The sequence below is a fragment of the Epinephelus lanceolatus genome, chromosome 24 (genome assembly GCF_041903045.1).
Source record: "Epinephelus lanceolatus isolate andai-2023 chromosome 24, ASM4190304v1, whole genome shotgun sequence".
NCBI lineage: Eukaryota > Metazoa > Chordata > Actinopteri > Perciformes > Serranidae > Epinephelus > Epinephelus lanceolatus.
This window is the reverse complement of record NC_135757.1, coordinates 9,327,662-9,347,995: the sequence shown is the minus strand read 5'-3', so window position 1 is coordinate 9,347,995 and position 20,334 is coordinate 9,327,662. Positions and strand designations below refer to the sequence as shown.

The window sequence follows — 20,334 nt, the reverse complement described above, 5'->3', positions numbered from 1 at the left end:
GCGACTTGTTAGTTTATTAGCGATCACCCATCGGATTGAGCCCGGGCTCGGACTGATGCGAGGTGAGAGAGGTTGCGGGGATGACAGGCTGATAGCCCAGATGGATAGGTTGATGGGAAGAGGAGAGGAGGGCGCCCTCGGTAATCGTTGGCCAGCCTGTTTAGTCATGGTCCTGGTAATCTCTGGTGACCTTGGCTGCTGCCTTGCTGGCTGGATTTCCGCAGTGCTGCATTAATATGCACGCAGTTAGGAGATGGGCTCTCAGCCTGTCTTTGAGTCTGTTTTCATCTGTCTCTTGTCTATCCCCCTCTACACACACACACACACACACACACACACGCTCTGCATTTGTGTCTCTCCTCTCCTTCCCCCTTTCACACATTACTGGCAACCATCTCTCTCAGCCATTTAGCTCACCTCTTCCCATACTGTCTATAAAAGAATCACAGACTCCAGGATTTATGACGGCATCTCAATTGGGCTGGTGTCAGAATTTGGCAGGCTGAAGGGTTTTTAAGGTTATTTTTATGGCATTTCTGCTTTATTAGATAATGCGCAGCCTCGCAGGATGGCAGAGACGGAGAGAGAGGTAGCAGGAGTAGAGGAATGATAAATGACTGGGGTATTTTGTCAAATAAACTTTGATATTTATTTTTGCTTTATTCCTTATGTCTCGTGGCTTCAGACATCATTTCAGGGAAATCCTTGATTTGCTTGCTTCCCTTCGAGGAGGTCAGAGGTCAGGGTTAGCTACTAAATATTAGTCCATGTCTTGCTCAAGGACATTGATGCAGGAATGAAGTTGCTCTGTTGCTCTTCTGAGAGACGTGTCAGCCAGATTCTCTCCGATATTCCGTCCAAGAGACGAGCAGCCATTTTGACCGTGCGACAAACGGCAGTGTGAATGCCAATCTGACCAAATGAAAAAAGACAGCAATGTTGCAACTTCAGCCCCAAATTGCACCTCCCAAACTGTAGGTGCGAACTTGGTATAAATAGTCTTTTTACTCTCGTCTCCACAATGCCGCTCCCCGTACACTGTGGAAAAACACAGGCGGCTTTCAGACGAATGTGACAGTGGTTTGCAAACTGCAACTTTCTGGCACAGCGGAGAAAAAAAAGAAAGAAAGAAGACAGTGTCCCCCTTAAAATACTGACGCTGCATTCCATATTATAATTTCCTCTGCAGACGGAGAAGGGGGAGATGACAACTTGGCCATATTTGCTGACTTTAAACTCAAATAGACTGACAGAGAAAAAGAAATGTCGGTGTGACTGACATCAGAAATAATCCTACAGTTTGAATCCTCAAGGGTTTATTATATTATTACAGCATCTGATTATATGAGTTGCTAAGATACTGTTTGTTGGTTGCTTTATTTGTGAAAACGTATTTACGCTCGCAGAGTTTGAAGTGTTTCCAAATGCGGCACAGATCAATTCTAAGTGAAGACAGCACTCAACATTAGAGGAATTTCTAAAATAATTTGTTTCTCTGTCAAACCTTTGAGCAGGCACCAGCCTGATGCTTTGTCAAAGTCTCACAATGACTGCCTTTTTTCATCCCATCAGACCTCTGTAGCCTTTTAACGGCAAGAAAAATCTAATTCAATTTCTTTATGACATCCTCTTCATCTCAGCAGGGGAATTAAAGTTTTTCATAGCTCTCTTACAGCCTAAAGCCTTTATCATGTTTTTTTTTCCTCTAAAGTCCAACCAAGGGCACAGCCTCCTTGATTTTCCTTGATTACTGGTGGAGGGAAAGCCAAGGGAGGATGAATGAGACAGAGGCAGATTAAAAAAGGGAAAAAAAGAGGCTCTTCATATTGCCAGTGATATCAGAAAGGACTAAAATGTGTTGGAGTTGCAATCCAGGTAGGCATACTTTACTATTGATAGCTTTAGAGCAGAGCTGGTTTGGTGTGATTGATATACCGGAGCACCGGCCTTAGCATTTGATCAATATCAGAGCCACTGCTTTTTATCCAGTGCAGCTACTGCACAGATATACTGTAGTTGGAGTTGTTTTACTCTGACCTCCAGCCCTTTCCAACCTTATCTGTTTAAGCAGCCCAGGGAACTTTTAATGCCCCGTCTTTACAAAGATGACTTTATTAGCCGCAGAGGGAAAGTGGAATTTTTCATAGATGTGCATGCTTTCTACAGCAAGACGATGTTGAACCATCTGGTATCCGGCAGTCAGTGCCAAAACAGCTTTCTCGTCATTATTGGTGAGCCTTTCTGTTTCAAGAAGGTTGTGTTTTTGGTTTTGTTTGTCTGTTTGTCAGCAGGATTACTGGAAAACTACTGGCCCAAGTTTTATGAAACTTGGTGGAAAAATGTAGCATGGGCCAGGGATGGATACACAAATTATTTTTTACTTTTGTCAACATTACAAGGTAAGGGATTTGGCCTTGGTGGACGTCTGCACTCTCCAAGTGGCCTTCTAGTTTTTGTAGGAAATGGGAATAACAGCAGAGTCCTTCATAAATAGAAACCTTCTCTCACGTCATGTTAACACTGACATACAAATAGCATTTGTACCAAGGGCACAGTTTTCATTTGAACATCAGGGGAGACACGTGAAATGGAGGGTTTGTGAGTCCTTTTTAGCTTCAAACAATTAGTTTCCTGCATTCTGGTGATTTTTTATGCACCAATTTATGCATTCACCGCATCATTTTATGCTGTTAATGTCTTTAAATTTGTCAAAAAAGTCTCTGCGACATGTTTTATTCACACCTATGGTCCATCGTGTCACAGCCACCTGTAGTGTTCAAATACAAATGAATAAACACGGCATTGAAATAATCATATGAATAAATACAAAGTAAAAAGTGGCATTATGAAATGAAATGGGCATTGGAGAAAAGGGCCTTGTGAAATAAAAACAGGCTTTGGTAAAAAGGACCTTTGAAATTAAAAATGACCCGCAATGACCGAAATAACATTTCATCATAATAAGCAGGGTTTTTAGAATTAAATTAAGTCTCTGTCTTACAGCGTTTGCAGAGCAGCCATGATGAGTGGTGTTTAAATAATACTGAAAGATGATTGATATTGATTTGATGCTCCAGAGTGCCTCCAATGTAAAAATCACCTCCAGAATAACTCCTCACGGACACATAAGCAGCTGCAACTCCTGCTTCTGCATTAATGAATTTTAGATGAAACTCTCAGACACAACAAAATGTCTAAACCAAATGTTAACCAGCATATTTGAAAGAAAATATGAAAAAATAAACCATCTATTGTTGTTGTTGTTGGTTTTTTGTTGGAAGCAGGTGACACCTTCTCAAAGGCCCTCACTCCTCTGCATGCCCACATTCAGCGGCTGCAGTGGGAGCACTTACAGAATGAGAGAGCCAGTCTGAACAGCCGAGGAACAATTGCATTAATTTAGTGTACTCGACCACCTCTGCGGATAGTTTGTTTATATTGGATTACCCCATTGTTACCTTGCCCGAACCGGCGGTTCTCACTAACAAGCCCGCCGAGTCTTTCACTGGAGGGCTTTAGATTATTTTTGAGTTTTGTTTTGCTGTTGTCAAGCTAACTGAGTGAGTGGCGCTAATTGGCATTCATCTCTATGTCCTTTTTTTGTTGTTTGTGTGCACATCAACAACAGTACATATATTACACTGTGCATGCATTAACACCAACATTGATGTGTCAGTGAGTTGAATCTTGGCGGTTATTTCCTTCCCTGAAATAAGCCTCACCTTTCCTTTAACCTTTTTATTACTGTTCTACTTTCCGTAGCTCCCCGGCTTCCCCTCAGACGGTCATCCATCTAAAGCAGTGAACCCCGGTTTAATTAATTATGTATATGCAAATGTATGCTCATAGTGCCAGGATCTCCATTTTCATTTTCTTGGCTTTTTTCCCCTTCTCCTTTTTTCTTCTTCTTCTTCTGTGGCAGCTCCAGGTGGATTTATTGGAAATTCAATTTGTGTTACGGTTCTAATTTGCTGACACTGTGCATGAATACATTTTTTAAACTGTTATGCACCTCAGCACCCATAACTGCTAACCCCTCCACTTCCCCCCGCTGAACTATGGGTGCATTTGGTGGGAGAAGATGGGGTGCAGCGCGTCGTAATGGAATTCTTCCTAAGCTTCTAATTGGAGCAGAATAGGATGGCTTATTTCGAATCAGGAAAATGAACTGCTTGTTATCAGCTGGTTGGCGGAGAGATAAGGGAATTACAGTTTGTGTGTTGAGGGAGTTGTTATTTTTATGTGTGTAGTGAGTGGAACATATAGCTGTGTTTGTGTGTGTGTGTGTGTGTGTGTGTGTGTGTGTGTGACTTAAAGTATGCCTGCGTGGTTATATAACTAAGAAAGTAGCTCAAAATGACCAGATTGGGCTCATGTTCATCTCTTATTTAATTAGTCTCAGAGTTGAAAGTGTTCCTGACCTAAATACAAGCACTCCCTATTTGCAGTAATTTAAAATATGCATTATTTTTATTTATTTATTTTACAATGGAAATCAAATCCAAATCATAGTCTATTTTATTCCATTGTATTCGACTTGCTGTCGCTTGACTGTTTTGGAGCAGTTTGTATTCAGACCCGCTTTTAATAATTCATTAACTGACGGCTCGCAACTTGACTGGTACAATTAATGACTCATTTGCCTCTCTAGATTTACAGTATGAATAAGTCACCGTGTGGTTTGCAGGTAATTTGAGTTGAAATGTCAGGAGAACCTCCTCTCAAAGGTAAAATAGTTTTAAAAAGCTCTTTTGAGACTGTTAGTCATCTGTAGTCTGGAGAACAAATTGGAAATGATTGACTTGTGGCTGAGGCTGTGTGTGTCGGCTATTTGCTGGCATCCTTTTTTTTTTTTTTCCCTCCAAGTCGTGTTCTGCGTTTTTCCCCTTGTTATTGATCACTCTCAGTTTTGGCTTGGGGAGGGAGGAGACAGCAGCGTTCCTCCACACGAGACGTGCCAACAGCTTATTTTCTTGTAGGCCAGAAGTTCGCACTTTCTTCCCCGGATACCACCCATCACCATATGGGCAATCCAAACCAGCCGATAGGAGGACTACCACACACTATATAAGATAACGGGTGTAGCTACCCTGACGTCCCACTGGTTTTTGGACTGCCATATTGAAGCCTCCAGTTCAGCATTTCAACTGTTGCCATCTTAGTTTCTTGGAGCCAGAAGTGACCATATCGGAGACCGTGATAAGGCCTTGATAACACTGTTACTCAGGGGTCGCGTTAACTGGATATTCTCGGTCATTGACCGTTTTTTTACAACAATGACCGAAAAATCTGAAGGCCGTCGGTCATTTTGACCGGTTGCAATTACCACCCCTGCCCACTTGGTGGCAGAGTGCACAGTCAGTGGTTTAAGTGGCTGCCGTTTTCACACTGCAGAGAAAAAGTCATTCATCTGCTTCATGTAGCGTTGTTGACATAACGGCCTGGACACACCAGATGCGGTAGTGCCGCAGAAGTCCTGCGAGTATACTCGCAGGCACTTGACTGTCCACACAGGCAGCGCATTTCTCCTGCACTCTCCACGCCGGTTAAACATCGACTCCACTCGGCTGTTCCTGTCAGTACTCATTTTTTCACTTCAACAGGTCATTTTAAACATGGGTAAGGCCATATTTTAATCGTTTTTATAACGTAATAAGTTAATGACAATTTGTCATTGCATGTCCATGTATTGAGCGTGTTGGATAAACACTGAATGAATAGGGCATATTGTTCTGACCATTTTATTCATGTAGTTATGTCTGTAGGCTCGGTGACACAAAATTAAAATTGTAATGAAGTGATTATGGTATTGAAAAATGTGTTTGGTTATGCACTGTTGTGTTATTTTGAATTATAAACACGGTATTTTCTCCTCACGTTCCTCAGTGCGTGCTGCTGTTATTTTATTTTATTTTGAAAATTGGCTGGATTCTCTCTTCTTTTCTGTGTCCGACTTCCTGTTTGGTACGATCCGCTCTATCCAGCTTGACAGAAGCGCTCGCGGCTCGCGTGAAAAATAGACCAGACGCCGAACTGAAGTGCTGCGGTGTGTGGATGTGACTGTTCATCTTTTCGTTCATGTCCTTATTAATGCACACTTTATAACTTGCTTGTTGGATTTATTAAAAACGAACGAATGAAAACTGAATGTCTTTGAATATCTTTATTATCATTTAAAAACGAAAATTAAAATGACCGGTAAAAATAGATTATGACCGGATTTTTATGACCCCGTCGGTCAAAATGACCAGCAACGAAAAAGTGTAGCGCAACGTCTGCTTCTACTGTATAAAGTTGGGCATTTTAACATGGGGGTCTGTGGGGATTGACTCGCTCTTGGAGCCAGCCTCAAGTGGCCATTAGATGAACTGCAGTTTTTGGCTTCATTTCTTGAGCTCGAGCCAGACCTATCTCCATATTTGGTTTTGTGCTTGAATTATTGTGCGGAGTTATCATGGGTCCAGCCAGACCTGTCTCCGGTGCTGTCGAGAAAAGGAACACTTTTGAACAAATAACTTTAGGCTTTTAATTGAAATTATCTCAAAGCTCAGGTTGACTTTTTCTCTTGGCTTGTTTTACAGAGAACTAATATTTTCTCTCTCAATAGCAGATGACTTCTGCGTGGATTTATTGAGCAAGATGTGTAGCTTTGTAGTCAAAAATTAACCTTGGCTATTTGTTTTTTAATTGCAGTTTGATCCATTTTATGATGTACTGTACTGATGAATAATAAAACCTGACCCTGGTCCAATTTTTACGGGAAAAACAAAGCAAGGAAAAAGATTACTTTTAATACTGTGTTTGTTACGTATGACAGTCAGGGTTTAACTCCCCCTTTGCGCTGTGAGACCGTGCTGTCCCATCCTAAAAAATCCAATCAAGCAATGGACGTGCCGGTAAGACAGAGCCAGAAGAAAATCACCTCCTGTGCAGAAATGTGAAATAAACAGGCATCGGCATTTTCAGGAAGCATCTCAGCCAGCTGTCCTCACTTCCCCATGTCACTGGCTGAACACTGTCACAGAGAATGAGTGCAGTGCATCATATTATCTAGTTTGTAATTGAATTGTAGCGGGAGGTAGGTTGGTAATCAGTGTACAGCAGGTAGTTTTCGTTCCAGTGTTTGACAGTAATGTCCTCTAATGGGAAGCTCTGGCTCTACTCTTGTTCCAGGCCACTAGGTTTCCCTGGATCCCTGACTGCCTGTGTGACTGGAGTGTATGTGTGTGTGTGTATATTGGATGTAGGTACGCAGCCGTGTTTGTGTGCCTGGCAGAAACACCTCGTTCGGCATCTCCCCTGCCATACCTCTGAAATCCTTTCAATATTACTGAAATGTTTGTTTTTTTTAAATACACTCGACCTTAAAAACATATCTATGAAGAAACTGAGTCACTGTCCACTTCTGCTGAATTACCGGCGATTGCCAATGGCGAAGTGATTTACAGCGCGGACGCCCTTACTTGTGTGGCTTTTGGGGACCTCGCTGTCCTTGCTGATCTGCAGCTTGAATCATTTCTCCATCATAATTTTCTTCCTCTCTCTTTGAACTGCCGGCACAACCTCCCCTCACCCTCCCACTCCTCTGTGCAAGAACTGAATAGCTCGGAGATAGAGGAAGGGTGAAACGGAGACAGGGGAGGCGGGAGAGACAGAAGCACAAAGGGAAAAAAAGAGAAAGAGATGATGCTCTTGTAGTTAACACTGTGGGAAAAAATGAGAGACAAAAACTAAGGTCAGAGTTGACGTATGAGAGCTGACACCAGCGCCCATCAGGACGGCGCCCGTACATATTCTTGCCATCTTATCATTTCACAGACGGCTGGCGCAGAGGCTGATGTGACAAGGCTCTCTATCCATCTGGGCACGCTCTATTTTCACCAACGCTCATTTCGCGGGGGCATCGGAGCACAACGCCCAAATGGTGTGTCGGTGTCTGTAGTGGACCCGGCGAGGGTCTGAGTCACCGGCTTAGCGCACCCACACCGCCATGATACAGCACAGAATAACAGGCTGACAGGGCTGCCAGCGGAGGCAGCGCGGATCGTGTGGCCCGCTCCCTGTGTGTGTGTGTGTGTGTGTTCTCACTGTGTATTTTGTACCTGTGTGGGTGGGTGAGAGTGTGTGGAAAGAACGTCTTATCCACACTCTTGTCCTATGTGCGCAGTCATGTCTGCAATGCAGCACTCGGGTGTTTTTTCAGGAGTCAGTATTGTTTATGTTGTGCGTCTCGATGCCTCCCAAGGCTGTTTGTTAGATGAGAGGATTACTGGCGCTGTGGGGAACAGAAGGATGATTTTCTGATTATATAGTGCTCTCTCTGGAGTAGACACCCCAGCCATAACAGGATCACTTTTGCATCTGCTCCTTGTCAAATGTTCCCCTGAAATCGGCACGAACTGAGAGCAAACATATGGATACAAGTCAATTATTATAGTTTGATTGCCCAGGAGAATCAAAATGCTGTTTGAGAGATATAATCACCCCTTTAAAGTCGGAGCGTAAGTCATTCCAGATTCTCACGCTGAGATGATCCAATAGGAAGATAAGACACTTTGTCAGATTTGGATATAAAGCGGGATGATGGGTTTTTCCCTCGCAAACGTAAAATGAGTGCTATCGAGCATGGAAGGGAAAACAGGCCTAATCACCTATACAGAGGCTGATTTACATACTGCTTTGAAGAGAAACGTGCTTCCTGTTTCTGTGCAGTTCTGCTTCATATGCAGGTCGGGACTACTAACTGTACTGCATCCTCATTATGCAGTGAATTAAATAAAATTAGGCTACAGTTTTTATTAGTGAGAATAACATTTAGAGGGGCAGCCTGGTGCATTGTTAGCACTGTCGCCTCACAGGAAGAGGATTCCAGGTTTGCATGTTCTCCCTGTGTCAGCGTGGGCTTCCTCCCACAGTCCAGAGACATGCATGCACGGTAGGTTAACTGGGGACTCTGAATTGCCCGTAGGTGTGAATGTGAGCATGAATGGCTGTCTGTCGCTGTGACTCAACCCTGTGATAGTCTGGCGACCTGTCCAGGGATTGGCTCCAGCCCTTGTCACTCAATAACCACTCCATAAAAGTGCATTTTCTGTTTCAGTAATCCTTTCACATGTTGTCTTTTACATTTCTCTTTTTAAATTAACAGAAGATTTGGCTGGTTAGCATGAGCAGCATGAGCAAATGATAAAATGGGACGGTTGGTATCTGTTGCTGGTGCACCGGTGTGGACATATCCTGCCTTTATAAACTGTGACCGTAAGGAACAGCTTCTACTCTACCTGTGTGTGAGTGCTGATGTTCCCCTGCGCCTCTTCCCTTCTTCTCCTCCCTGCAAGGGTCCACCCCAGTAAAGTTAGCCTCATCCCCCTTCCCATCAGCTACCTCTGTGTGCTCCCTGTCCCCGTCAGCATTTAACCCGTGATTGGAGACAGCAGGCGCCGCTCTCTCCGGAGGCCGTGTCCAATCAGGGGAGCCAAATCTGATACGGAAGGGAGAAGCCGGCAAGATTGCGGGCAATGTTTATTTTGCGATAGGAAGAAAAGCAGTTTGTCCCCCTCCTCTCGTTTTTTTTTCTTCCCCCAATCACATATGAGTATTTGCATATAAATGACAGCCCAGTGGCTGTCAAGGAAGAGAGGGAGTTGGGGAGAGAGACAAACGACAAATGAAGATGAAGTGTCATGAGAGTAAAGAGCAGGCGAGACAGGGAGAGAGAGAGAGAGATGTTTTATCTGCTTGTGAGGAACTCGGAGGATGGGAGGTAAATGTCACTGCAATCATGAAATCAGCTGGGCAGCTGGAGTCACCCTGCAAAAATATCAATCGTTTCATCTGAATTAAATCTTTTTACTTGCAATCTTCTAAAACGACAAAATTATGCTAATGTAGACTTACTCTCTTTTGGGAAATACACTCATTCGCTGTCTCTCCATGTGTGAAATGAGAGGATCAATACCGCCTTCGTGTCTGTGTGTTACAGGAAAACTATGGTTTATTATTTCTGTGGCTCGGGCCGTCTGTCCAAGAGGTGATGATAACACTGAACTCACTAAAGTTACAGCTCCTGAAAGCGACGGCTCTTGCCCTTCTTCTTGTGGCCATGTCTGCTACTGATTTGCATTTTGTAACATCTATGTATGAAAACACACTCGTTCCATCTGTGTAGTTTCTGCTTTGTGCACGTCTACAAACTATAAGATAGTTCTACCATCATGAGACGAACAAAAAAACTGCACAGTGATCTTGCTTGACTTGCCAATATTGTGTTGCAGGCCCCATGTAGCATATTTTATTTAGTATGTTTGTTAGTATATTTTGAAAGACAAGCCGCAGGCTGTTTAAAACCGGTCCGTGGGCCATGATTGGCCCTCGGGCCAGACTTCGGACATGCCTGTACTAACTGATCGAGGCAGTGGAAGACCAGCAACCTTTGCTTTCTGGCTTACACCTCCTGCTTTTATTCTATTCCAAGGCAACTAGGGCTGCAACTAACGATTATTTTCATTGTCAACTAATCTGTCGATTATTTCTTCGATTAGTCGACTCATCATTTCATTGAAAAATGTGTTAAAATGTTGAAAAAAGTCGTCAAAATTACGTCATCTAACGTCTTGTTTCGTACTCACACCAAAGGGTTTTAGTTCACTGTCATGGGAGAGTGTGTAAAGCTGCCAATATTTGAACATAAGAAGCTGCAATAAGAGTATTTTGCGTACTTTATAGTACTTTTCTATGAAAAATGACTCAAACTGATTCGTCGACTACTAAAGTAGTCATCGATTATTTTAATAGTCGATTAGTCATCGATTAGTCGACTAATCGTTGCAGCCCTGAAGCCAACACGTCTATGTTCTGTGCCGTAGATAATGTGCAAACATTTGGGTGAGCGAGCGTACATCCCAAAGCGTTGGACTATTCTATTCCTTTAACAGTCTCCCTCCCCTGCACTGCCCGCCTGTGTATTTATAGAGCAGTGTTCTCTCCCAGGTGGTTATAGAGTCTCCTTTATGTTACCATATGGCCCATAACTCTGGTCATTTTAGCATTTGCAGTTCCTTATTGTTGCAGTGTCATTACACCAACAGCAGACAGCTCTTAATATCCCCCCTACAAATTTGGAAATAGATAATTTCCTGTTTGAGTCTTGCTCATTGTTCCAGTGGTCCTATGATGTGTTTGTGTGTGTGTGTGTGTGTGTGTGTGTGTGTGTGTGTGTGGATGTGTACATTGTGTGAAAACAGACTCTCACATGCAGAGGCCGTGGCTGATTGCTTTATTGGCTGATGACTCATTCTCTTTTTCAACCTGCTGGAGGTACTTCAATCATGCAGGTAATCTCCTCCTGTACGCCAGCAGCCGAGAGGTTACCTTTCCCACACATCAGAGCTATTTTCCTCTTAATTGAGACCCACTCTGCTGCGACAGCGTTTTCACAAGGAGGAAAATGGCAGGTCAAGATTTCGAGACATCTTTCTCCTCCCCTGCCTCCCCTCCCGTGGCAAAAAAAAAGTGACGTGAAGTTGATAAGTTCCTTTCGGGACCCTGGAGCCAGGCCAGCTAAGACACTACACTTCATGAGGGCAAGCAAAGGTTGATGTCATGTCACCTCATTCAGCGTGTGTGTGTAAATGTGCGTACACATGCTTGTGTGTTTATCCAATCAGCCTGGGCCTAATGTATGCGCGCCTTTCTGATTGAATTACTCCGGGGCCTTTATGGAGAAAAATGGTGGTGAACCATCTCCTTGAGTGCTTATGAGAGAACAGACACTTTGTGGGAGTCTCCGTGGTGACCTGACTCAATCTGCATACAATTACCCCTCAGCAGACCTGTAACCCAATTTATGAGCTGATCACCTCCTCTCCAGAGGGAGCACATGCTCGTTCTCAAGTGACAGTAAAATGGAGCAGGAACACGATGACATAACATTTGTTTAGCTTTACTGTGGTGCCCTTTAAACTAGAAATGCATCATAGTTGGGTTTTTTAATGCATGTTTACTGGCATCTCAGTCACATCTGCGTTACGTCCTTTTAGCAGTCGCTTGCACACAAGATTTATTTTTTAATATATTTTCACAAACCTTGCCCTATATGTCCGATATGAAGAAGCTCCACTAAAAGAGGAGAGCTAGTTTCTATTAAACTTTATGCATTTTAATGCATTTATAATTCAGAAAAACAACTTCAGTAGATAAAATGACTTGAGGCCACTTTCCAGTGTGATCCTTTTAAGATTGAGGGTCAAATAAAAATAATGAATATTGAATAACGGCATATATTTCTGTTTTGAAAGTATAATTAGCTTTAAGACTCAAAAGACCTTCTTTGTGAAAGTCTTCTTTCCACTTAACCTTGATTCTAATGTACTTTGGTTCCTTCTTGCAAGTAAATTTTGATGATTTTTACAAATACATACTAATATGAAAAATGCAGCACGTGACCTTTGGCATCAGAACCAAGTTTTTATGCCTCCGCAGTGGTGATAGCTGTGGCTGGAGGTATTGTGTTTTCCGGTTATCCGTCTGTACCATTCTCATGAGCGCAATATCTCAAGAACACCTGAGGGAATTCCTTCTAATTGGCACAAACGTCCACTTGGACTCAGTGACGAACTCACTAGATTTTGGTGGTCAAAGGTCAAGGTCACTGTAACTTAGTGTCAGTCTCATTTTAACGAGCGCAACATCTCAAGAATGCCTTAGAGGAATTTCTTCAAATCGGCACAAACGTCCACTTGGACTCAGTGACGAACTCACTAGATTTTGGTGGTAAAGTCAAGGTCACTGTGACCTAGTGTCAGTCTCATTCTCATAAGCGCAATATCTCAAGAATGCCTCTGAGGAATTTCTTCAGTTTTGGCACAAACATCCACCTGAACGTAAAGATGAACTGATCAAATATTGGTGGTCAAAGGTTAAGGTCACTGTGACCTAGTGTCAGTCTCATTCTCATGAGCACAGTATCTCAAGAATGCCTCGGAGGATTTTTTAAATTTTGGCACAAGCGTTCACCCGAGCGTAAAGATGAACTGATAAAATTTTGGTGGTCAAAAGTCAAGGTAACTGTAACCTAGTGTCAAGTCTCATTCTCATGAGCGCAGTATCTCAAGAATGCCCTAGAGGAATTTCTTCAATTGTGGGCCAAGCGTCCACCTGAAGGTAAAGATGAACTGATAAAAAATTTGGTGGTCAAAGGTCAAGGTCAGAGTGACATCATAATTAGGGATGGGCAAACGATCAAAATTCATTATTCGATCATCAAAAAAAAACAAAAAAACGATCAATTATTGATTAATTGATAAGCGAGTATTTCAAAAGAGAGTCGTCCAGACTATCGCCGCAAGAGAGCGCAGCTGGCCCAGTTTTGAGCTTCAACCCCCCCAGGCCAAAGAGGAATTGTGGCGCTCATGCACAGTTCACCCCTGGGTGTTTACAACCGTTGCCAGCCAGGGGTTACAGGCCAGATACTGAATCGGTGACAATAATCTTGGGTGTCCAGCTTGATACTGTGCTGATTGTATAGCCGGGGGGAAATGTGTGCGAGGCATCCATGTTTTAGAATATGTAGCTTCTTTGCATCCATATTTGAAGCATTGTCTACAGTGATGGCTACTTATGAATCTAGACTGACATGGATGTAAATAACTGCAACTTGACCGGTTCACAGAGGCATACAAACGTGAGGTGGTAATTCTAGTTTTTATGTTTTCTTTCTTCTTCTTATAAATCACTTGGTTTGGTTTTGGTTACAAGCAAAAAAGCCTTTCTATAAATGAGGCTCTGGTCTTTTACACAGTTGGACAAACGAGACAAACATGACAAACATAAAAACAAGGCAGGCCTGACAAATGGCCCTGTCTTTGTTTAATGGCGTGGTTAAATCTGGATATGGCGAGAAGACCCCATTTCGATGTAGTGTCAGTGAATGTGACTCTATTAAATTCTGATTTCCATGCCGAGCGACATGCAAACATTTGTTCTGTGATCATTTGGCAAAACAACTGACAGTTACCATTTTTTCCAGCTGACAAACATAATTGTTTGGATCCAGGACTCACTCAGGGACAGTGACCAAGGAATTACCCCTTCTTACTTCTGGGTCATGTGTAGTATAGCGGCAAAGACGCTGCTTATGCTTCATGGTCCCAGTTGCCACAGAACTGCTAGAGTTGTTATTATCACTCAGCAGATTGGCCAATTCCCTCACCAATTGTGATCCAGCAGAATGGAAATCTGGTGAGCAGGGAAATGTTAATCGAGTTCAATTAGGCTTTGTACCATGTTTGTTTCCTGCCAACAGATAAAGCAGAATCCCCACCCTCACTTACTGAAATGAACGATAACCCTCTGTCAAAAGTCTGAAACGGGCAATTTGAGGATAGGTGGAAGATAACAGATACTGGCGCTGGCAAGCTCCTTGTGGCGGTATTAGAGATAAATACAGCAAGCCCTTTGAAACAGTTGGGCTGGAGTTCACCCTTAAAGGGAAATTAATTTAGGTTTTTTTGTTATTTTTTTCTTCAACTTCTCAGCGAAAGTGGGGATATTTTCAAAATCCTGTGCAGCAATCGAACGCCTTAGGGTGGTTTAAAAAGCATCCTTTATCTGGCAGCAATTTCACTGTTGAAAAGACTGTTACATATGGAGTACGCTTTCATTAGTGATCAACTGCTTCACTTTTTATCACTCTTTCATTTGTCTTTTTATCAGATGTATACTAATAAGTGTGTAATTTAATTATTTTGCTCAAAGATTTTAACATCCACATTTAACTGTGTCAATTTATGTTTCACAAACCAGCTATGCAGATGCATTTGTACTATTTTGCGTAACAATTACGTACTGTAATGCGGAAATCTGGTACTCGGGCAACATCAGAATAACTCCTTGACGTTCTGAGACAAACATTTCCTTCAGTTAGAGGGAAAATGTTCAGCTGTAGAAATAAAAAAAGAGTGGACTGAGTGTTTATTTGCCGTGCTGATGGGAAAGGCAATGACTGAGCCAGGCTGTCTGATGTTTGGCAGTGATGCATTTACTGTGTTTTTTTTCCAGTACCAAATCCAGTCTGTGCAGCCAAACTGAAAGCACTTCTAAGTAAATGTGTCTTTTCCTTTTCTGTCTGGGCAGGCGGAATATGTTAAGGGTGCAAAGACTGGTTTAGTGGTCAGCTAGTGGGGCGTATTGGCACGCTGGGTGGCATTCAAGTATTCAGATCCCTTAGTTAAGTAGATGCACCTGTACTACGATGTACAGACTCCATTACAAGTAAAAGTAGAACTGCCATTTTTTGAGTCTTAAATCATTACACATTATTCTATTAAAAACAGTGTTGTATTAATTTGTAAGCAGCATTTTAACCCTTTAAACCCCCCCCCCCCCCCCCCCCCCCCGTGGACAGATTTTAAGGCTATGAAGCATTTTAAAATATTCCAAGAAATGACATTACAATAAGCAAAAATACCAATCAGGCACTTTTGGTTGACGTTGTGGTTGTTGTAGGTGGTAATTGTAACAACTGCTTATATTTCTAGGTAGTTTAATCTTCTTAATCTTCTCTAATCAGTAACCCAGGACCCCTGGTCAATTAGTTTTGGTTAGCTGACTATTGATTCTTTTTATTTTCTGGGAATTTTGCGGATCGAGCTTTAGGTAAATTTGTGGTTATGTTTTGTATCTTAGAGTTTTATTACGCTATATAGTGTGCTCCTATGGTAAATATTCCTATATAGATTCAATGCACATGGACACACTAATCTTGTTTTCTGTTTGAGCCGCTGCCTGCTTATATGACCTTCTACCCTCCCCTGCTGTTTTTATTAGTCGTGTGAGTAAAACACTTCAAACTCTCAATTAGGGCACATGATTAGAAGTGAAACCATCTCGGCTGTGGTTGTCTTACCTTAAGCTTTCAAGTTATTATCGTCCACAAACTAATTAGCAATTGATAAGCGAGGGTAGACCCTTTGTTGCCATGGCAACAGTTAGACCGATTGTGGTGTTGGGTCGCTCTCAGAGCACATGCTGCCTTCTCCAGTATTTGCATGTGCTTGATTTTGTTTCCAGTTATTCACTTTTCACTCTTGTTGTACGATTTAGATTGTTTTTTTGTTTTTTTCGTGGTCTTGGTCCTGGGTGGACCCACTTAATTGAGGAAATCAAAAAGAGGGTTAGAGGGTGATGTCAGAGCGTTGCATCTGAACGCAGTGTTCTCATGAAATGACGACTTATTGTTGCTGATTTAGGATCATGTCAGATCAGAAAAGGTGCTGCAGATTTGGCACTGCTGCTACAGCAGGTAAAATGAGCTGTCAAATTTGCCTGACAGTGAAATTACAGCGCTAATGGTTTATGCATTACATTTAAAGGAAACATTCCCCCTCAAATAGCTGCATATTGTACATTTTGATTCTTTGGTGTTAAGTGAATCCAGCGAGCAGTTAATAATTAAGTGTTGTTTTTTCCTTTTTTTCTTATCTGCTTTAACTGATTTTCCTCATTTCCCAGAAAGCCTTTAACAACCTGGAGAGAACATAGATGAAGTGAGCTATTGCTAAAACAATTAGGGATTGATTGATGAAGAGAAGATTAATCACCGGCTATTTTGATAATCAATTAATTGTTGAAGTCATTTATCAGGCAAAACTGCCGAACGTTTGCTGGTTTCAGCTTCCAAAATGTGTAGAGTTGCTGTTTTATATTTCTGTGAACAACATATCCTTAGGTTTTAGACTGTGGGCCCTGGACATATCAAGCATGGACAAATAGAGCCCCAGCCCAGTTTCCAGTAGAAAATGTTGGTATGGAACATTTCTGCAAACCCCAATTATGTTGCATTCGTAGGTTTCCTAAGTATCACATTGACATTTCTAAAGTGATGTAGTATATGAGCCGATTTTGCCATTCAGAGGTAGAGAGAATGGTGGATGGTGTGACACCTAGGCGAGACCTCTGAAAGCTGAAGACCACTGCAGACTACTGTTCGAGATCAACAAACAGAACTGGTATAGTAGCCCCCAAACGTGGGTGTTTCTTAAAGACCCATGGCTGTTTCTCCACCAGGGATAGTGTCGTGAAAACTGGTTGTTTTTTTAGCATCCTGATGTTTTTGTTTCTGTGGTCTTTAAGCCCCCAAACATGGGTGTCTTTTAGCTACTCATGGCTGTGCCTCCCCCTGGGATACTACCACGAGAACCAGGTGTTTTTTAGCTCCTTTTGCTTTTTTTTGCTGGGGATTTTTAGCCCCCAAACGTGGGTGTTTTTTAGCAACCCATGGCTGTGTCTCCTCGAGGGAAAGTACCATGGGAACCAGTTGTTTTTAGCTCCTGTTGCTGTTTTTCTTGTGTCTTTTTAGCCCTCAAACTTGGATGTTTTTTAGGAACCAGTCAGTGTGTTTCCTGCAGCTTTTCAGTCCCCAAACATGGGAGTTTTTTAGCAAATCTTGACTGTTTCTCGACGGGGATAGTGCCATAAAAACGGTTATTTTTTTGCAGAGACATTGTTGCGTTTCCTGCCAGGATTGTGCCTTCGAAACCAAGAATTTAAAGCCAAAACATGATCTTTTCCGAACCATGACCAAATGGTGATACCTAAACCGTTAACCAAAGTGTTATAGAAACATGAAGAAAGTTTCAACAGGTCTGCCACATTATATCATACAAATGTAACGTATCCATGGTTTGCAAAAAATGTGCAAAGCCAACATTTTTCCAGGCGCTTGGGCTGTGCCTCCCACTCTCAGTACCCTGTGCACAGTTTGCCTATGCTGGCCTCACATATGCTGTGTGGCAATTTGTATAATGCTAATTAATTTAGTAATATTCATAATGTGCACTCTGCTCTGCTTTGCTCTTTAACTCTGATAAATTGACACCAAAATCTGTTAGTTTAAGTTTTTGGTAACTGATGGATCTTCTGCTATTAGACTCCACTGCAGCTCCCCTCGAAGTATCTCTATGAGACTTTTATGTGGTCCTCATATTTTCACTGTTGAAGTGATTTAGAGTATGCTTCTTCCTTTTTCATCCTTTCTCCAGCACCTAAAGCACCCACCAGCGTTGTTACTGTCGCTCACAGCATGACCCTTACAGTACCACACAATGCAACACAATAACATAAATCAGCATGCTTTAATCAATTCCCCGCCAACACCCCTCCCCCGGTTACCCCCAACGACTGCCGCACGCACTGCACCTCGCTGATTGGCGGCCCAGTTGCTTCTTTGGTAAATAAAACATTTATAGAGGCTCAATTAGCGAAGCCTGTTGAGTCTGCGGCAGCTGTGCTCGCCAGCTGTTTTTAAAGGAAGAGCGATGCAGCGAGGTGAGGCGAGGGAAAAGAGGATGTCAGGAGCAGGAAGGGAAAAAATGGATAAGGTAAGATGAAGCAGGCAGAGAGCTTGTTTTTGATTCAGTGTGGATGCAGTTGGTTTTGCAAATACAAAACCAAGTGAAAGAGGAGAGAGAAATAAACTTTTTGCCAAACATTTACCTGGTTAAAAAATGGCTACAGACCACCATGGCTAACTCACTAATCTTGCTTCATCACACAGGCCACAGCTCACCTCAAAGTTTTTCTTTTTTTTTTTTTTTTTTTCATATTTCTAGATGAACCTCATTTTCAATAACCACCCAAATGTGCTGCTTGCTTGATAGACACTGTTGCTTACTGCACCTTCATCATTTTACACAGCTTGCTATGTGTGAAACTCTCAATCAGCAGCTCAGGAGTTGCTTTTGTCTGTGTGAGTTTTCACTGGTGTGTCAGAACTTGATAAAGACGCAGTGTCACTTTCAGTTTGGTGTTTCTCATGATGCTTATATACACCCAAAGATGGGAAATAAGTCTGAGGATCAAAACACAGCCCTTTGCCTGCTGTGTATGAATAATGCAGTTATTATTCAATCCTTGCAACTTTTTGACTGACGGTTGGTGGGCTTTATTGGATGTCTTGTCAGTAAGACCCCTGTTGCTCTGCCTTGGCATGTGCAGTGGCGCAATATGAGACAAGCTATTTTTGTGACTCTGCGCTGGCAATAGCCATGGTCAGAGGCGGGAAACTTTCAGGTTGTCCGTCCATCCCCCCTCAATGCAATATTCCGGAAATGTACTGAGGGAATCTCTTTAAATTTGGCACCAATGTCCCCCTGGAATCACGGATAAAGTGATTTTGGTTGTCAGAGGTCAAGGTCAGTTTGACCTCATGTTGGTCCCATTCTCGTGAACACATTGGTAATAGCCATGGTGAGAGGCATGTTTTTCATTGTCCATCTGTCTCTCGTACACAAGATATTTCAGGAATGCCTTCAGGGAATTTCTTCAGATTTGGCACAAACGTCCATTTAGACATTTTGAAGGTCAAAGGTCTCTGTGACCTCATGTTGGTCCCATTCTCGTGAACACATTGGCAATAGCCATGGTGAGAAGCATGTTTTTGATTGTCCATCCATCCCTTGTAAACAAAATATTTCAGGAACATCGTCAGGTAATTTCTTAAAATTTGGCACAAATATCCATTAAGACACAAAGGTGGAGAGATTACTTTTTGGTGGTCAAAGGTCTCTGTGTCCTCATGTTGGTCCCATTCTCGTGAGCACATTTGCAATAGCCATGGTGAGAGGCATGTTTTTGATTGTCCATCCGTCCCTCGTACACAAGATATTTCAGGAACGCCTTCAGGGAATATCTTCAAATTTGGCACAAACATCCATTAAGACGCTTTTGGTCTCCTTCTCGTGAGCACATTGGCAATAGCCATGGTGAGAGGCATGTTTTTCATTGTCCATCTGTCCTTCGTAAACAAAATATATCAGGAACACCTTCAGGGAATTTCTTCAAATTTGGCACAAACATCCATTAAGACGCAAAGGTGGAGCAATTACTTTTTGTGGTCAAAGGTCTCTGTGACCTCATGTTGGTCCCATTCTCGTGAACACATTGGCAGTCGCCATGGTGAGAGGCATGTTTTTGATTGTCCATCCGTCCCTCGTACACAAGATATTTCAGGAACGCCTTCAGGGAATATCTTCAATTTGGCACAAACGTCCATTTAGACATTTTGGTGGTCAAAGCACACTGTGACCTCACAAAACATGTTTTTGGCCATAACTCAAGAATTTATACACTGCCTTTGACAAAATTTTCATACAGAAGACATTTAATATCCAGAAGGTCAAAGTTCAACTTCACCGTGTCGTCATAATGTCTGGCCATTATTCAAAAACATAACTTGACCTTGAAATTGTGCTGATAGTGTAACTCTTCCTTGCTGCTGGGTTTAAGCGGTATGTGAAGCATTTTACATTTTAGAGTTTGTTTGCTTCTTTGCAGAAA

At 42.4% G+C, this 20,334-nt stretch overlaps 1 protein-coding gene across 3 annotated transcripts in view; it reads left to right on the top strand.

Moving 5' to 3' along the window:
- The window catches only part of LOC117250019 (interleukin-1 receptor accessory protein-like 1), a 375,630-nt gene that overhangs the window by 151,323 nt on the left and 203,973 nt on the right, over nucleotides 1-20,334 (top strand). The window lies entirely within an intron of this gene.